This window comes from Tachypleus tridentatus, chromosome 3 (assembly GCF_004210375.1).
Source record: "Tachypleus tridentatus isolate NWPU-2018 chromosome 3, ASM421037v1, whole genome shotgun sequence".
Taxonomy (NCBI): Eukaryota; Metazoa; Arthropoda; class Merostomata; order Xiphosura; family Limulidae; genus Tachypleus; species Tachypleus tridentatus.
Window position 1 is genome coordinate 84,837,450 of NC_134827.1, and position 14,447 is coordinate 84,851,896.

At 35.6% G+C, this 14,447-nt stretch overlaps 1 protein-coding gene across 2 annotated transcripts in view; it reads right to left on the reverse strand.

Moving 5' to 3' along the window:
- Positions 1-14,447, reverse strand: part of LOC143247382 (Krueppel-like factor 7) — a 144,152-nt gene that overhangs the window by 108,992 nt on the left and 20,713 nt on the right. The gene's annotated exons all lie outside the window — the stretch shown is intronic.

Consider the following 14,447-nt stretch of genomic DNA (forward strand, 5'->3'; position numbering starts at 1 on the left):
CAAAATTTCAAACAAATCAAATTAAACTATTCTTAGCTAGTGTACGAGCGGTGAAAATGAAATACAGTGGTACCTCAGTTCTCGAACGACTCCCTTCTCGAACAATCCGGTTTTCGAACATATTGTTTGAGAAAAAAATGTCTCTGTTATCGAACATAAACTCGGTTCCCCAACCAAGCTGTGGTGGCTCGAACCCCCGAAATAACCCGACTGATGACCCGAACAACCCTTCGACCATTTTCGGCCCACGCCAAGCTTGACCAAAACATTTTACCCGCACCTGTCGCTCAGTCCACACCCCAGCTAAAACCTGCTGTGAACGTTCTTGTTTTTCTTTTTGTTTTTTGTTGTTTTTCTAAATATTTTGATTAAATAAGCCACCATGGGGTCAAAATGATAATGAAAGCAGCAAACCAAAAGAAAAGTCGTTAGAGCCACAATATAGGTGAAAAAAGATCTCATAGCGAAATATGAGAGTGGTGTTCGCGAGTTTAACCTTGCTACACAGTTTGGTATGGTGAAGTCTACAGTCTGCACCATACTGAAAAATAAAGAGTTCATCAAAGGAGCTGATTGATGTTGCAAAAGGAGTGACAGTGCTTACGAAGCAAAGATCACAAACAATGGAAGAGGTAGAAAAACTGTTGTTGATTTGGGTAAACGAAAAACAGTTAGCTGGTGATAGCATTTCTGAGACCATCATTTGTGAGAAAGCAAAGCAGTTGCATGCTGACCTCCTGAAAAACACCCCTGGAACTGAGTGTTGACACAAGTGATGCCTTTAAGGCTAGTAGGGGGTGGTTTGAAAAATTTAGAAAGAGAAGTGACATACATAGTGTGGTGAGACATGGGGAAGGTGCCAGTTCTAACAAAGATGCTGCTGATAAATTTGTTAGGAAATTTAAGGACTATGTAGAAGCTGAGGGTTTTATCCCCCAACAAGTGTTCAACTGTGATGAGACAGACCTCTTTTGGAAGAAAATGACAAAGAGGACCTATATCACCAAGGAGGAGAAGTCACTGCCAATGAAGGACAGATTAACTCTATTGTCATGTAGTAATGCAAATGAGAACTTAAAACTCAAGCCTTTGTTTGTGTGCCATTCTGAGAACCCGAGGGTTTTTAAGAAAAATAATGTCCTGAAAAGTAAACTAAGTGTCATGTGGAGGGCTAATAGTAAAGCATGGGCAACCAGACAATTTTTTATGGAGTGAGTCCATGAAGTGTTTGCCCCAAGTGTAAAGAATCACCTCACGGAAAAACAGTTGCCACTCAAGACCCTTCTTGTGATGGATAATGCACCTGCTTACCCACCAGGCTTGGAGGACGGTTTGGTGGAGGAGTACAGTTTCATTACGGTGGAGCTCTTGTCCCCTAACACGACTCCTCTCATTCAGCCCATTGACCAGCAGGTCATATCGAACTTTAAGAAACTCTACACCAAAGCACTGTTTCAAATGTGCTTTGAAGTAACCTCTGACACAGAGTTAACCCTCAAAGATTTCTGGAAAAATCACTTTAATATTCTCCATTGCTTGAGAATCATAGATAAAGCCTGGAGGGAAGTGTCTTTGAGAACCATGAACTCAACCTGGAAGAAATTGTGGCCAGACACAGTAGCAGACAGAGACTTTGAAGGCTTTGAGGCTGAGCCTGTTGTCGAGGATATTGTCTCACTAGGCAAGTGTATGGGCTTGAATGTGAGTAATGATGATGTGGAGGAGTTGGTGGAAAACCACAACAGTGAGCTCACCACGGAAGAACTTCAAGACCTTCAGAAAGAGCAGCAACAGAATGCAACTGAGGAAGTGTCTTCAGATGAGGAGGAGGGAAGGGAGGATGTTCCTAGTTCACTAATCAAGGAAATGTGTGGAAAATGGGGAGAGTTACAAAGTTTTGTGAAAAAACTTCACCCTGACAAAGCTGTAGCAAAGAACAGCATAAACCTTTTCAATGACAATTTCATGTCTTACTTCAGAAACATTTTAAAATACAGACAGAAACAAACCTCATTAGACAAGTTTTTAGTGAGAAATAGGTCCAGTGAGTCTCAAGCAGGTTGTAGTGGTGCAAAGAGACAGAAAAGAGAAAGAACACCAGAAGAAGAGTTACCTGACGTTTTTATGGAAGGTGACTCCCCTTCCAAACAATAATAATTCTTCTACTTTCCACGTTCCTCACCACCTTCACTTACGCCCTCAGCTCTCCTCAGCACAGGGAAAGTGCAGTTAAATTTTCATTTATTGTTTTTTTATTGTGTTTATAGTTTTTGTGGTTGACTTTATGCATGTACGTATTATTATACAGATATAAATAAGCAATATTTTTACTTAAAATGCTTCATAATACGTAATTTTTGGAGGTCTGTAACGGATTAATTTAATTTACCGTATATTTTATGGGAAAAAATTGATTCGGTTTTCGAACAGCCTTTTGGAACGGATTAAGTTCGAGAACCGAGGTACTACTGTATTTAATAAATAATGTGTGGCTTATATGTCTGCCCTTTCAGCCGTGAGATCTTAATAATGTAACGGTCAATCCTACTTTACATTGGTAAAGAGAATCCCAAGAGTTGACGGTGGGTGGTGTTGACTTGTTATCACTTTTAAATTAGGTACGGCTAGCGCAAACAGCCGTCGAGTAGCTTTGTGCAAAATAAAGCAAAAACATACCTCGTCCATTTTTTTTAGTTTAAGTACCAAAGAATTTAAGTTAGTTTCATTCGAGCTGGTAGAAATACGCAGCTGTTGCTATGTCACAATGCTTTATCCTTCAAAAATGCACTATGAACATTTTATAAATTTCTTTCTACAAACAATGCCCCATTTGGTAGTATATTTAAAAAGTGCAAAAGAAACGAGCCATTTATAATAATAATAATAAAAAACTGCTGGATACATGTTTTAAAAATTTGCATATTACATAAATTCCTTTTTCTTTATATATAAATTGAAGTTTGTTCAGTTTTAAGTCTCAATTCACCGCAACAATGTGACCCATTGTCTTCTGCATATTTATGAGGATTTGCCCAAATTTTCTATTCGGTATCATAAACCAGATTTTCGACTAGACTGACAGATTAAATCAACGAAATTTGTATGTGTGTGTATATATAGGGAAAACCTTTCTTTTTCGCAAAGAAATAACAACAAAAGAAACGCAAAATATTTTCAACTATTTTTATCTACCTATGTAAAATGAAAAATGTTTTTCAAAAAGGTTGAGTTTCAATTTAAGCAAAACTTTTAACATCAATAGCTGATAGTTTCAAAAGAATATTATATAAATGCTCAGTTCTTCGCGTGTCCAATATTTTTATCAGAAAATATGACCTCTTCTACTACAACAGATGGTTTTTGTTGTTGTTGTTTACAACTTTGATCTCTAAAAAAAGTGTACTTTTCTCGTCTTTATATGCATTTAAAAAGGTCATTTAAATCTTTTCAAAACAATTATTAAGTTTCGACAAACTTCTGTAACCTTGATTTTTCACATCTAATGATATTCTGCTTCATAGTAGCAACTGTGCAACTATATTCTGCTTCTCAGTAACAACTGTACAACCATATTCTGCTTCTTAGTAACAACTATGCAATCATATTCTGCGTTTTAATAACAACTGTGCAACCACATTCTGCTTCTTAGTAACAACTGTGCAACCATATTCTACTTTGTAGTAACAACTGTGCAACCATATTCTGTTTCTTAGTAACAAGAGTGCAACCATATTCTGTTTCTTAGTAAAAACTATGCAACTATGTTTTTGTCTCTTAGTAACAACTGTGCAACTATGCTTCTTCAGGCTTTGTCCTTTTTTGTTATCTGATTTCCTACTTCGCAATATTGTGTCGTTTTATTTATTATTTGCTCTTTTGATGCTATCTGATTCCTTGTGTTATTTGACTCCATTTTTCTTCGTATTGTGTTATCTGATTCCTCTCTTTACCATGTTGTGTTATTTGATTCCTTTCTTCGACATATTGTATTATCTGATTCCCTTCCTTACCCTTTTGTGTCATCTGATTTCTTTCTTCGCCCTTTTGCGTTATCTGATTCCTTTCTTCAAGATATTGCGTTATTTGTGTTATATAATTACTTTCTTTGCCATGTTGTGTTATTCGATTCCTTTCTTCGACTTATGTGTCATCTGACTCCTTACTTCACCATGTTGCGTTATCTGATTCCATTCTTCAACATATTGCGTTATTTGACTCCTTTTTTCTCCGCGTTGTGTTATTTGATTCTTTTCTTCGACATATTGTGTCATCTGATTCCTTTCTTCGCCATATTGTGTTATCTGTTTCCCTTCTTTGCCCTTTTGTGTCATCTGATTCCTTTCTTTGTCATATTGTGTCATCTGATTCCTTTCTTCGTCATATTGTGTCATCTGATTCCTTTCTTCGACTTATTGTGTCATCTGACTCCTTTCTTCGACTTATTGTGTTATCTGATTCCATTCTTCAACATATTGCGTTATCTGATTCCATTCTTCAACATATTGTGTTATTTGATTCTCTTCTTCGACATATTGTGTTATCTGATTCTTTTCTTCGACATATTGTGTTATCTGTTTCTCTTCTTTGCCCTTTTGTGTCATCTGATTCCTTTCTTTGTCATATTGTGTCATCTGATTCCTTTCTTCGTCATATTGTGTCATCTGATTCCTTTCTTCTTCATATTGTGTCATCTGATTCTTTTCTTCGTCATATTGTGTCATCTGATTCCTTTCTTCGACTTATTGTGTCATCTGACTCCTTACTTCACCATGTTGCGTTATCTGATTCCATTCTTCAACATATTGCGTTATTTGACTCCTTTCTTCTCCGCGTTGTGTTATTTGATTCTTTTCTTCGACATATTGTGTCATCTGATTCCTTTCTTCGCCATATTGTGTTATATGTTTCTCTTCTTTGCCCTTTTGTGTCATTTGATTCCTTTCTTTGTCATATTGTGTCATCTGATTCCTTTCTTCGTCATATTGTGTCATCTGATTCTTTTCTTCGTCATATTGTGTCATCTGATTCCTTTCTTCGACTTATTGTGTCATCTGACTCCTTACTTCACCATGTTGCGTTATCTGATTCCGTTCTTCAACATATTGCGTTATTTGACTCTTTTCTTCTCCGCGTTGTGTAATTTGATTCTTTTCTTCGACATATTGTGTTATCTGTTTCCCTTCTTTGCCCTTTTGTGTCATCTGATTCCTTTCTTTGTCATATTGTGTCATCTGATTCCTTTCTTTGTCATATTGTGTCATCTGATTCCTTTCTTCGTCATATTGTGTCATCTGATTCTTTTCTTCGTCATATTGTGTCATCTGATTCCTTTCTTCGACTTATTGTGTCATCTGACTCCTTACTTCACCATGTTGCGCTATCTGATTCCATTCTTCAACATATTGCGTTATTTGACTCCTTTCTTCTCCGCGTTGTGTTATTTGATTCTTTTCTTCGACATATTGTGTCATCTGATTCCTTTCTTCGCCATATTGTGTTATCTGTTTCCCTTCTTTGCCCTTTTGTGTCATCTGATTCCTTTCTTCGTCATATTGTGTCATCTGATTCCTTTCTTCGACTTATTGTGTCATCTGACTCCTTACTTCACCATGTTGCGTTATCTGATTCCATTCTTCAACATATTGCGTTATTTGACTCCTTTCTTCTCAGCTTTGTGTTATTTGATTCTTTTCTACGACATATTGTGTCATCTGATTCCTTTCTTCGACAAACTGTGTTATCTGATTCCTTTCTTCGCTATATTATGTTATTTGACTCCTTTCTTCGACATATTGTGTTATCTGATTCCTTTCTTCACCGTGTTGTGTTATTGCACGTTGTTTATAGTGCTATTAATCTTTTACATTGGTGAGACTGGCTTCAAGCGTGGGATCGAATGTTGGAGGAACTTTACAAACCAAGCGGTCGCAATTTATTTATTTATATGCCGGTATGTGTATGACAAGACAATAGTTCTAAAACTACGCTAAAGTTTTTGGGTCAGAAAAGATAGCTAATTTATATGCATTTCCGAAATCTCAATTTATTGTTTTTTTAACGTGGATTTCTCAGTGTTTCAGCGATGCGTACGTAAGCTCATAAAACTAAAAATAGGACATAGCACAGAAAAAAATACTGTGTTGCTTTTTGCTTAACACCATATAAACTATAACACCCTTTGCCAGTCCTGAGGTTAGCGGGTTCCCGTGCGTATAGGTGCCGTTCTGCTCTAAATAACGAGGTTTTCAAAGAATTTATTCGATAAAGCGCGAGATACGATATCGATAATAACTGTTCGTAACGCACCTTTCCAATATATTTTTTTTCACGGGAGATTAAACAGTGTGATTTTAAAAAGGAAAAACACCTTTATGTTTGGGCTATCTGAGGAGGATCGACCCCCTGATTTTAACGTTGTAATCCGTAGATTTACCGCTGATCCAGAGAGAGATTATTTATTTATATGCATACGTATACACGTATTCTAGCAATATCATTTCATTTCGATAACAAAAAGACAACGTTCCGTATTTAAAAATAATGATATGAAGGTATTATACGTATTTATAGACAACCGAATTTGATAAAAAATGTATTACTTACGAATCTGTTAAGAAAACTCAAAAAACGTTACAGAATAGGCACTTTCTTCTAAATGTCAATATTACATTATTTATGACTGTCGCTAAGAAACACGGTTTATAGCAGATTACATTAGTAGTTCACATTTCCAGGTTTACCACCTTCCCGTGAACGGTCGAGCAAAATATTAAATTAATCTAAAATGAATAAACCACAGAGGTCGCATTGAAAACAGCATTCAATTCACATATCTTCTTTGTAACACCTGTAAGAACACAAATATCTCAGTTATACCTTTTGTAAAATTAAATACCATGTACTCGGTTCTGGGGTGTCTGTAAAAGATACCTTTCCTACGAACAATACTTTGCCACACCCAGTCCTCTATTTGAGTTATGTTTAAAACTTTGGATATTTTTCCCTTTATGGGAATATAAGATATGATATTTTTAACAATGAGAATGTTCCATTAAAAAGTATTTGAAATACAATAAATTTATCATTATATTTGATTTATATTTAACATTTTGGACATTTCCCTTTTTGGAAATATCTGATACATATTTTTGTAACAATGAAAACGTCCAATACAAAAATACTTCAAAGTGAAATGAGTTACTGTAGTAAAATATACCTATTTGAACCTGTGTATGATTATATAATAAATATGTATATAAAGAAACAAACAAACTTCAACCCTCTCCCCAATTCCTTATTTCTTCCTTTTCTTTCATTCTGGGCCCCGCATGACTAGGTGGTTAAGGCGCTCGACTCTTAATTTGAAGGTCGCGGGTTTTAATATCCGTCGCACCAAACATGCTTGCCCTCTTAGCCGTGGGGGCGTTATAATGCACGGCCAATCCCATTATTCGTTGGCAAAAGAGAAGCCCAAGAGTTGGTGATGGGTAGTAATGACTGGCTGCCTTTACTCTAGTCTTACACTGCTAAATTAGGGACGGCTAGCGCAGATAGCTCTCGTGTAGCTTTGCGCGAAATTCAAAAACAAACAAAGAATATTTCATTTTTGTCGGGATGGAATAAATTTTGTTAGGAAATATCCCCAAACCTCCCCCTCTTCACGTTTTAAATACTGGTGTGAATGATTTTTTTTATCTCTTCTAGGAATACTTTCTATTTAACTGTAAGCTAGAAAACAAAATATTGCATTGTCCCTAATTAACGCTCGCGGGGGCGTTGCAAACAGCAAAGGGGAGGTAGTAATTATAATGTTTGTACAGTTCCTGATTCTATTTTTAACACACGATTTGTTTTTTTCAATGTAAGTGAGTGTTTCTTTATATTTCTCAGCTGTTTGTTTTTTCAAATCAAAATTACGATAACTGGCTAATACTGCTGCCTCACATGCTAAGTACTATAAAGATACCAGAGGTGGATATCATTACAAAGGGGGCATTAATTAGGGTCAACACGATAAATTAAAGAAACAATATTTTCTTTGACCTGTATGACCTTTACGTTTAAGTAGTAGTACTCGTAGTGCAATTTTCGTTATCTCCATCAAATTGGAACAGTGTTTGTAGCTAACTTTCTCATTGGTGTGCTTGTTTGTGCTTTATGTGCCTTAAAAGGCCTGTTCTTGGACCTATCTAGTCCAGCAATAAATACCATATTTACTTCCTATCAACTATACACATGCAATTTTGTTTATTAATTCTAAATATTAAATACTGGCTACTTGTACAAACGAACCGTTTTTCCCCCCTTTAAAAATAAGTATTCAGTTTGATTTGAATTTCGCACATAGCTACACGATAGCTATCTGCGCTAGACGTCCCTAATTTAGCAGTAACAGACTAGACGAAAGGCAGCTAGTAACCCCCCCCCCTCTTTTACCAACGAATAGTGACGACGTAACATTATAACCCCGCATGGCTGAAAGGGCGAGCATGTTTTACTACGACATAGTTTGTACTTTACAACAAAATAAGTATCGAGTAATGAATTGTTTTTAGATTGACTGCAACATATCTTATACTTTATAAGAAAACATGTATGTCACAAATATTTTTAAATTTCTTTCTTTACTTTGACATATTTCGTAATAAAACAAGTACCTAATAATGAGTTGTTTTTATTTCTTTCTTTTTTCACATATTTTATAATAAAACAAATATCTAATAATGGATTGTTTTTATTTCTATCTTTATTATGACATATTTTATAATAAAACAACTACCTAATAATGAATTGTTTTATTTATTTCTTTGTGTGTGTCACATTTTTTTTAATAAAACAAATATCTAATACCGAGGGGAATCGAACCCCTGATTGTAGGTTGTTCCGGAGACATTGTCTATCTTTATTACTTTGACATATTTTATAATAAAACAAATATGTAATAATGAATTGTTTTTATTTCTATCTTTACTATGATATATTTTATAATTAAACAAGCACCTAATAATGAATTAGTTTTATTTCTATCTTTACTATAACATATTTTATAATAAATAAAAAGATGATTTGCAAGTGCTCTATAATTATTACTTTACTGTTTCTACAATGTACGTCACTTTATTTTAATTTGTAAAAGCAAATTAATGACGAACCTGTGTCAGTTTTGTTTGTTTGTTTTGTTTTTTTGAATTTCGTTCAGAGCTACTCGAGGGCTATCTGCACTAGCCGCCCCTAATTTAGCAGTGTAAGACTAGAGGGAAGACAGCTAGTCATCACCACCCACCGCCAACTCTTGGGTTACTCTTTTACCACCGATTAGTGGGATTGACCGTGACATTATAACGCCACCACGGCTCAAAAGGCGAGCATGTTTGGTGCAACAGGGATGCGAACCCACGACCCTCAGATTACGAGTCGCACACCTTAACCCACCTGGCCATGCCGGGCAGAAACTAGTGAAAAAACAAAGCAAAATTGTAACTGTAACTAGTATTCGAGCTCAGTGTTGATGGACGTTTTTAGTTTGTGCTTGCTACATAAATATATTTACACTTAATATTAATGAACTTGCAGATTATTTAAACAAAATAACTAGTAAATAAAAGTAGTTTTTTAACGTATAATTATGGAACATTAGTCAAACACGGACTGTTTGTTTAAAGCTTTGCACAACGCTACAAAATAGGTATTTGTAAGATCTCCTCACTGCGGGTATTGAAGCCAACGTTTTAGCATACCGCTGTTCCACCGTATGGGGTGCAATAGAAATTCTATTTTACTCACTTGTTTCCTTTTCAGATACCAAGTCAATACAAATAGTGCATATTTTATGGTTATGGTCAAAACTGTAAATGAATTATGTACCCTTTCTGGGAAGTTCAGACGTCCTGTCACTCAGATGAAAACAAAATGTTAAAATAAAGCTGAAATACATGGTAAATGTTTCTTTGATATATGGTTTTACAACAATGCTGTTTCAGTATGTGAATGTGTGTGTGTTTCCTTATAGCAAAGCCACATCGGGCTATCTACTGTGTCCGCCGCGGGGAAATGAACCTCTGATTTTAGCGTTGTAAATCTGTAGGCTTGCCGCTGTACTAGCAAGGGACATTTCAATATGCAAGAATTATCCGCTAATAAGTTATTTATAAACTATAGGACGATTAAGTAGAATTCACGTTAATGTTTAGTGATTCTAATTTGATTCCCTTTTAAGAAAGATGTTTTAGTTTTTGTTGGTTTTCGTGTAAAGTAATTCTCGTTTCTCTGTATGAAGGATCTTCACTTTATTCTTGGTTTTAAAAACGGTTTTAAAGTTATCTGTCTAGAATCTAATTACTTATTATTTCTCATGAGAACCATTATTGGAGGTGTACGCAGCAGACGTAAACTATATACAGAGCAAATAATTTTATGACTTAATCCAAACATTATATTACATTACAACAACGCAGGGCGCTGACCCCACCCCTCTTGTGAACATTGGCTGCTTCAGAAGAGCAGTAAGAAAGTCCCTTCACTTATGTTACCAGTGACTGTGTATTATACCAGTGACTGTGATTATCCATATTTTGCTTTTTTCAGCAACACCATATAGCACATTTTTTCCAGCAGTCCAATTTCTTCTGAATGCTGATGAAGACATTCAATGGTTTCGTCTTTTCCTGACTATTACAGAAGAGGTCGATATTCAACCAATGGAGTTGTACTGGATTTGATGAAGTGGCTTTCAGCGCAAGTTTCTGAGTTTCTTCGTTTGGCTTTTGTGCCGCATGACTTGACACGCATACCCAGGTGGTGGCCTTTCCATGCAGTTCCATTGCTCTTTCCCACCTATCTGGTGAACCAACGATCTCTCACTGGTTTTCGTCGAGGAACCATCAGCAGCTATAACAACATGCGATTTTCCATCATTGGTCTTCACTCATGTGGTTACATATATTTTATTCACCCTCTGCTAAGTTTTTTTTTTTTTTTTTACATTTCCTGTCGAGACTGATTTACACAGATCCCAGTGGCATGAGATAGGGTAAATCTGAGATCTGATGGTGACGAGTTATTTTAATGGTGTCCGTATAGCAACTGTTTACCCATGTTTTTCTCTTCAGACGAGATTCAGGCAGTCTATTAATTGGTAATGTTTCCATGATTGCTATGGTGTTAGAATATCCCAAGTAAAAAGGAACATTTCACTGCGTATGATAAAATACACAGTCTTTACATTGCAAAATCCTAATGAATAATTTTCCATGTAAATAATGTTGGCTATGTTGTTGAGACTTGTGAGGTGTAATAGAGTATTCTAGGATGTTGTTGAGACTTGTGAGGTGTAATAGAGTATTGATGAGGGAAGCTATATTACATCCCATGTTGTTGAGGCTTGGGACATACGGAATTTTGATGAGGGAAGCTATATTACATCCCATGTTGTTGAGGCTTGTGACATACAGAATTTTGATGAGGGAAACTATATTACATCATGTGACCAGTATTTAACAGATCTTTCGTATTTTTTAAATCTTATCTGGCTATGAGGCATTCATACTGATGTATGTGTGTGAACTAGGAAACAAATTACATTTTTACCAATGTAAACACAAAGTTTTTGTGTGTTTTATAACAACACAAATGACGTGCAGCTATCTATCCAGAATTGCTTTTTTGTTAACATACTTTATTAGGTTTTGAAGTCGTATTTTTGATATGTATTTATGGATTGTATAAAATTCAACAAATAGATTCTACATCCACCAACATATTATTTTTTTTAATTTGCTGGCCCAAAACGATTATGTTGCTTGAAATTGTGTTATAACCATTGAAACACTACAATTGTGCTCCACATAAGAAAAATTGTTTTAATCCTGACACAAGACTGTTAACAGGTGTAGAATGTTAATTGTAATAGAGTATTGCCATGGATACAAGATGTGATTTCACAAGTACAAAATTTAGCATCCTTCTATTCATTCATTGCCTTAACCATCTGGTCATGCAAAGCCTCTCGATAGGTATAAAATACAAGTAACATTGTTAACACTTGCATGGTCCAGTACAAGTGTTAAAATGATTTTATACAATTCAGAATCTATATATTTCACTGCCACATATTTGTCCTGTAAGAACAAGTTCTTCAGAATATTCTTATGTTGTTCTTTTAGCAGTATCACGTATGAGCCATGAGCCACCTAGTGGTTATCGTATTAGTTGCGAATATTCAGGTCTAGGACTACAGTAGCGATGCTGTTTAATATCGTTATTCAGTCAAAAGCCGGATAAAGCCCCTACAGCGGCAGGTGTCATTCGCTGGTTACCGCTCCTGTTGTGAATATCTCAAAAAGAGGGAAGGCTTCACTGGAATTTTACGATCATTGGGCTTTACCGGGATTCTACGGCCATTAGGCTTTACCTGGATTCTATGGCCATTAGGCTTTCCTGGAATTCTATGGCAGTTGGGTTTTACCGGAATTCTATGGCTTTTAGGCTTTACCGCAAATCTATGGCCATTGGGCTTTACCTGGATTCTATGGCTATTGGGTTTTACCGAAATCCTATAGCTATTAGGCTTTACCGGGATTCTATGGCCATTAGACTTTAATGAGATTCTATGACTATCAGGCTTTTGAGATGGCCGTTGAGCTTTACAGGGATCTTATGGTCATTAAGTCGACGTATTTTTTAAGATGCCACTAAAGGTTAAATTCCCAAAAATCTTTTCCATCAAGTAGATGTCATCTAATTTATTGAAAACGAAACGTATATATGATAATATATAAACCTAAGAAACAAATATTTTAAATCAGTAGTCATATCTAAAGCGATTAAAAAAAGACAACACATGATGCACTTCTATGACTTATAATGTCACATGATCAGATGTTTGGGTTGGTCACATTGCCACCATTTTTATCTATAACAAATATAAACGGAACTAATTCTATTACATCTATTGCGAGCTCTTAAATACATCTTGTCTACATTCACGAACTCAAATAGGTTTCCTGTGTTTATTACTAGTTTCTAGCTTGTAAATATTTTACCCCTCAGCGTTAAGTATTGAGAGTTATAACGATACAATCCGGGTTTTTATATCAGTGATTGGCACAGATAACCTATTTTATAGCTTAGGAATTAACTACAAATAATTAAATATTCTGCCTCTAGGTGGATCAATGTTAAGTTTGAGGACTCACAAAGCTAAAACATGGAGTTCTGTTCCCCGACGTGAACATAGTGGGGATATCTCATGAAAAATAACAAACCAAATATTTTTTTTCCACTCTGTCCATGTTTTTTGTCCTTTTAGATTGATATTTCACACATTTTTATATTAATATTTGACATACATTCAGTAGATTTTTGTCGTTTGTAAACGGAGGTTTCACACTTTTTTTATAGTACTAATTGATATACATTGTTGTTGTTGTTTTGAATTAAGCATAAAGCTACACAGTGGGCTGTCTGTGCTCTGCCCACCACGGGTATCGAAACCCGTATTTTAGCATTGTAAGTCCGCAGACATCCCGCTGAGCCACTGGGGGGCCTGATATACATTTGGCACGTTTTTGTCTTCTTTCATCACACATTTTTATATTAGTATTTGATATACATTAGTGTCGCTACTGTTGTTTTCTAGTTTCAAACATAAAATATGTTTGATTTATTTTGAATTTCGCACCAAACATGCTCGCCCTCCCAGCCGTGGGGACGTTATAAAGTGACGGTCAATCCCACTGTTCGTTGACAAAAGAGTAGCCCAACAGTTGGCAGTGGTTGGAGATTACTAGCTACCTTCCCTCTAAGTTTACATTGCTAAATTAGTGACGGCTAGCGAAGATAGCCCTTGAGTAGCTTTGCGCAAAATTTAAAAACCTCAAAAAAACGTGTTAAAATAAATTTGAAATTATTAACCTATACTTACAGTGACTAAAGGTATTGGTTTTTAAGTCCGGACTTCCAATCAAGAAATCATTGGAATGTATTAAATCTCATTCAGGCAAAGATTCCAAAATCTCCTACATAGTGCAACACTTTTTGAGTTCAATAATTAGTTCCTGATGTTACGTGGCTGTACTACATGGTTAAAAGTTTTAAACAGCACGTAGTTATTAATTTGAGAAGCTTTCATGTTCTGAGCAGTACATAGTTAATTTTAGTGTTCGAGTACTAAATCAAAGGAAATGCTTCTATTTGTATTCTCGTAGATAAGTTTACGCTAAATTCCTGGGTTTGATTTCCAGCGGTGAAGACAGTCGAGAGCCCAACGCGGTTTTTGCTGTTGTTCTTCAACAAGATAAATAGAGCGTTATTACTTCGAGTTAACAAAGAAGTAACTTGAGTTTTCGAATTTCTTTTACATTAAAATGAATTTTAGAGGTTCAAACAAGCCATGTATGTTTATTCAGCACTAATTTTTAACCTGAATGTTAAAAATCGATTGAAAAAAA